We start from the raw sequence: 6,000 nt of genomic DNA, 5'->3' as shown, positions 1-6,000 counted from the left end.
TCTGTTCCACTTCATGGCAAAGCTCCTCTGAAGACTTGTCTATGCCTACCACCCACACTTTCTCAGCTCCCATGCTCTCCTTGATTCTCTGTAACACTGGTTTCACCCATTCTGCTACTGAAAGGACTCTTAACAAAGTGACCAAACAACCTCAATCTTGATGAATCCAAAGGTCAATTCTCTGTCCTCATCTTACTTACACCAACATCTCAGTAGAGTTTGACCCAGGTGACTATTCTTCCCTCATGAAGCACTTTTTCCCCTTGGCTCCTGGGATACCACATGCTTCGGGTTTCCTCCTACTTCACTGGCCTCTCCTGGTAGAGTTTTCTGATTCCTCCTTCTCTGCTTGATTCTCCGCAGGACTCAGTGCCCTGGGTCCTCTTCTCTTTACTATCTACATTCACTTCCTTGGTGATCTCAGCCTGTCCATGCTTTCATTATCATTGGCAGGCTGCTTCTAAGCCAAGTTCCCTCTTAAGCTCTAGGCTTATATGTCAAAGTGCCTAACCCACATCTCCACTTGGGCAACAGAACATCTCAATACCAATTTTCCCAACATAAAACTCTGGCTCCCAAGCCACACCATTCAATCAGTGCCAAACTGCTCATAAGCTCACCCAAGATACTGGCATCACCATCTACCCAATTGCTCTGATTCCAAAACTAGACTCAGTTTGTCTTCTTCTTTTTTCCTCATAGATTCATATTCCATTATCAGCAAGTACTGCAGTTCTACTTCCAAATACATGTAAACTCCATCCACTTCTATCTCTACCACTGCCATCATTGTCCAGGCCACCGTCACTGATACTTGCAGTGCAATAGCCTCCTCTCTCTCTCCTCTTGCTCCTCTATAGTCCACTCTCCAAATATAACTCATAGTGATTTTTAAAAATCAGAAATCAAATGACATCATTTCTTTGCTCAGAAGCCATGGATGGCTTCCCATATGACTTAGACTAAACCTCAAACTTCTAACCATGGCCTGCAAACCCTACATGATCTGGCCCCCACTCTGCTGTGTGTTTACCACCCTCTAGCCCCACTGGCTAGTTCCTCAAACACACCTGGCTCTTAATCTTATCTCAGGGCCTCTGCCCTTACTGGCCCCTCTACCTGGAAAACTTGTGGGAATGGAAATATTTTAGGCCCGTGCTGCCCAATAGGGTAGTCTCTAGCCATGTGTGGTTACTAGGCACTTGAAATGGAGCTAGTGTGACTGAGAAACTGGATTTTTAAAATGTATTTTAGTTGATTTCTATTTAAACACAAGTAGCCTAACGTGGGATGTGGAGACCATATTTAGCATGTGGAGACCAGAGCTCTAGCTCGTTTTGCTTTATAATTTTACAGAACTTGTCTGAAATCATCTATTTTATGCATTCATTTAGTCAACATTTACTGAGCACCTACTATGTGCAGGGCACTATTATAGGCACTGGGAATTCAGCAGTGGAGCAAAAGGACAAAAATCTCTCATGGAAATTTCATTTAAGTAAGGAAATACAAACAATAAAATAAGAAGAAAACATATAGTATGTTAGATTGTGATAAGTGCTACAGAGAAAAAGCAAGGAAGCAGGTATAAGGAGTGTTATGGGTGTGCACAGAATTTTAAATTGGATGGTCCATGAAGGTATCAGGAAGAAGGTAGCATCTGAGCAGAGATGTGAAGGACGCAAGGGAGATGGCCACGCGGGCATCTGGGAGATGAGCATTCCAGGCAGAAGAGACAACCAGCACACAGCTCAAGGCCAGAGAATGCCTGGAATGGTGTGAGTAAGAAGGAAAGGTGGTGGGGGCTGGATAAAGCAGCACCTGCTTGGCCAGCCACCTTGAGGACTCTGGCTTTTAGTCCAAGTAAAATGAGGCCTGGGGAAGGTATGGAGCAGAAGAGGGATGTGATTGGATTGAAACTCTTCACTCTTGCAGCCATGCTGGAGTACACTTCGGGGTGGGAAGGAAGGAAAGATGATTGCTTAGGTTATTGCAATCATCCACATGGGGGATTAGGGGACAATGTTTATGGTGAAGGTGGGGAGAAATGGTTTGCCTCTGGATCTCTTTGGCAGGGAGAGTTAACAGGCTAGGCTGATGGGCTGGAAGTGCAGTGGGAGATCAGCAGGTGATGTGTAGGTTTTGGTCTATGCAAGCTGAAGAATGGGACTGCCATTTACGGAGCTGTGGATGGCAATGCATAGAGCACGGCTTCCATGGTTGAGTATGAAATGACAATTAGACTCCCCAGGTGGAAATGAGCTGTGGGAAGTTGAAACAGAAGTCTGAAGTTCAGGAAGATGATGTGGGCTGGAGCAGCTGCAATTCCAGAAGGAGGCAGTGTATACTATATCTGTTGAAGCCTGGACCCCAGTGATACAACGCAGTGAGTGCAGATAGAAAAGCGCAGGGGTCCAAGAACAAAGTCCTAGAGTACTCCAAAGTTGAGAGAATGGGGTGATGAGAAAGAACCAGCAATGGAGATAGAAAAGGAGTGACCAGTGAGGTGGAAGGAAAGGCAGAATGGGCCTAGAGGCCTAGCAAAGGGAATGGACCTGATATGGTTTGGCTCTGTGTCCCCACCCAAATCTAATCTCGAATTGTAATCCCCACACGTCAAGGGAGGGACCCATAATTCCCACATGTTGAGAGAGGGAGGTGACTGGATAATGGGGGCAGTTCCCCCCATGCTGTTCTCGTGATAGTGACTTCTCAGAGATGTGATGGCTTTATAAGCATTGGCATTTCCCCTGCTTGTACTTCTCTCTCCTGCAGCCTTGTGAAGAAGGTGCCTGCATCCCCATCACCTTCTGCCATGATTGTAAGTTTCCTGAGGCCTCCCAGCCATGTGGAACTGTGAGTCAATTAAACCTCTTTCCTTTATAAATTACCCAGTCTCAGGTATTTCTTTATAGCAGTGTCAGAACAAACTAATACATGCCCACTGGACCAAATGCTGCTGCTCAGTCAATGAGGCCTGAGAAGTGTGCATGGGGTCTAGCAATGTGGTGGTCATTGGGGACTTTAGCACTAGCATTTTTAGTACCATGGTGGAGGTGAGAGCCTCAAAGAAGTGGGTTCAAAAGAAAATGAAAAGAGAGTAATGACTTTCATGTTTATTTAGCACCTGCTTCCTATCATTGACCAGAAGGACAGGGTCTTTGTCTGATTTGTCACTGGTGTGTCCTCAGTGCCTACTATAGTGTGTGGCCCACAGTGGGTACTCAGGAAATATTTAAATTATTAAATGGATGAATGAATGAATGATTCTTTCTCATCCTTCAGGTTTCAGTTCAAAGGTCACCTCCCCCAGAATACCATCCTTAGCCCCAGAAATCCAGGTGACACACCTCTGTGCTCCTTTAGCTATTGCGACTGAAATAGGATTGTTGCTTTGTCTTTCTCCCCATGAGATGGTCACTCCACAAATTCACAGATTGTCTGTCTTGCTCATTGATGTATCCCCAGTGCCCCACAGAAGGCTTGATGCACTGTACAAGGAAAGTGAGTAGCCTTGAGGGGTGGAGCTGAGTGTAGGGGAACATTAAAGAGGGCCTGGAAGATAGCCTCCTTTTGTATAGCAAACTGATACTAAAGCCAAATATCATGTCCTTGTGAAAAGCTTCTCTATTAGATGTGGTGGTATGTGCATCTGTAGTCTCAGCAACTCAGGTGGCTGAGCCTGGATAACTGCTTGAGCCCAGGAGTTTGAGGTTGCAGTGAGCTACGACCATGCCACTGCTCTCCAGCCCGGGTGACAGAGTAAGAATCTGTCTCTAAAAACAAAAATGTAAAAAAGCTTCCCTGACTAAGTGTTGTGGGAAGTCAGGGACCCCGAACGGAGGGACCAGCTGGAGCCGCGGCAGAGGAACACAAATTGTGAAGATTTCATTTTAACATGGACATTTATCAGTTCCCAAAATTAATACTTTCATAATTTCTTATGCCTGTCTTTACTTTAATCTCTTAATCCTGTTATGTTCAAAAAGAAAGGGAGAGATGTTGCGGGAAGTCAGAGACCCTGAACGGAGGGACCGGCTGGAGCCACAGCAGAGGAACATAAAATGTGAAGATTTCATTTTAGTATGGACATTTATCAGCTCCCAAAATTAATGCTTTTATAATTTCTTATGCCGGTCTTTACTTTAATCTCTTAATCCTGTTATCTTCATAAGCTGAGAATATACATCAGGTCCACCCAGGACCACTATTGTGTTAACTGTACAAACTGATTGTAAAACATGTGTGTTTGAACAATATGAAATCAGTGCACCTTGAAAAAGAACAGAGTAACAGCGATTTTTAGGGAACAAGGGAAGACAACCATAAGGTCTGACTGCCTGTGGGGTCGGGCAGAATAGAGCCATATTTTTCTTCTTGCAGAGAGCCTATAAACAGACGTGCAAGTAGGGAAGATATCACTAAATTCTTTTCCTAGCAAGGAATATTAATAATTAAGACCCAGGGAAAGGAATGCATTCCTGGGGGGAGGTCTATAAATGGCTGCTCTGGGAGTGTCTGTCTTATGAGGTTGAGATAAGGACAGAAATACGCCCTGGTCTCCTGCAGTACCCTCAGGCTTACTAGGATTGGGAAACCCCCAGCCCTGGTAAATTTGAGGTCAGACTGGTTCTCTGCTCTTGAACCCTGTTTTCTGTTAAGACGTTTATCAAGACAATACGTGCACAGCTGAACATAGACCCTTATCAGGAGTTCTGATTTTGTCCTTGCTCTGTTTCCTCAGAAGCATGTGATCTTTGTTCTGCTTTTTGCCCCTTAAAGCATGTGACCTACTCCCCATTTGCACACCCCCTCCCCTTTTGAAATCCTTAATAAAAACTTACTAGTTTTGCAGCTCAGGTGGGCATCACAGTCCTACCGATATGTGATGTCACCCCCGGAGGCCCAGCTATAAAATTCCTCTCTTTGTACTCTTTCTATTTCTCAGCTGGCTGACACTTAATGGAAAACAGAAAGAACTTATGTTGAAATATTGGGGGCGGGTTCCCCCGATAACCAAGCAGCCCAGAGTAGGTCACTATATTATAGCATATAGGTCAAGGCTGCAGTGAGGGCCTTGACCCTGTCTCCAAAACATACCCTGTATGTTTTGTTCAGAGCACTTATCACAACAGTATTTTGTTGTGGGATGTTTGGTTTACTCCTCTCCTCTTACACTGTGAGCTCCACAGAAATACAAACTGTGTCTACTTTACTGGGGCCCCCACGTCTGGCACATGGGTAGACATCCAATCAATGCTTGTTGAGTGATTAAGTGACCAACTGGAACATCAAGGTGCTGATCAAAAGAAGGCATCAATGGGCAGAAGACATTTGTGGGAGGAGATACTGAAGCAGGGGGATCTGCCAAGGGCACTACAGGCAGAGGACATGATAAGGAGGTGATCTGGCAGCCAAGCATTATGCATGCCACGTTGCAGCAAGCTCACAACTGGAAAGCTTGCACAATGCGGAGCACAGTGTACAGTGGGCCTCAGAAATGAAGAGCAACGTGCAGCAGACTTTCAGAGAGAGGAAGAGGCAGTTCTCAAGCAGGGTGCATTATTCAGAGAGGCTGTGAAAGCAGAGGGCAGAGTGGAGAGTGGTCACAGGCAGTGACCACAGCTGTGCAGGGAGAACCCCATGAAGAACACATTCACAGCAAAGCACAGGGCTATAAAACAAGCCTGCACAAATTTTAAAATGTTGAAGTTATGCAAAGTGTGTTAACCTACCATAATGGAATGAAATTAGAAACTGATAACTGAAGGAAATTTGGGGAACCCACATTAAACAACAAACTCCAAAATAACCAGTGGATCAAATAAGAAGTGATAAGGGGAATTAGAAAACCTTTGAGATGAATGAAAAGGAAAACACAACATGCAGCTAGAGAAGTGCTCAGAGAACAATTTCCAGCTGTACATGCATACATTCAAGAAGAAAGATATTGGCCGGGCACGGTGGCTCACACTTGTAATCCTAGCACTTTGGGAGGTC

This window comes from Gorilla gorilla, chromosome X, assembly GCF_029281585.2.
Source record: "Gorilla gorilla gorilla isolate KB3781 chromosome X, NHGRI_mGorGor1-v2.1_pri, whole genome shotgun sequence".
NCBI lineage: Eukaryota > Metazoa > Chordata > Mammalia > Primates > Hominidae > Gorilla > Gorilla gorilla.
The sequence above is the reverse complement of the archived record's forward strand: the minus strand, read 5'-3'. Positions refer to the sequence as shown.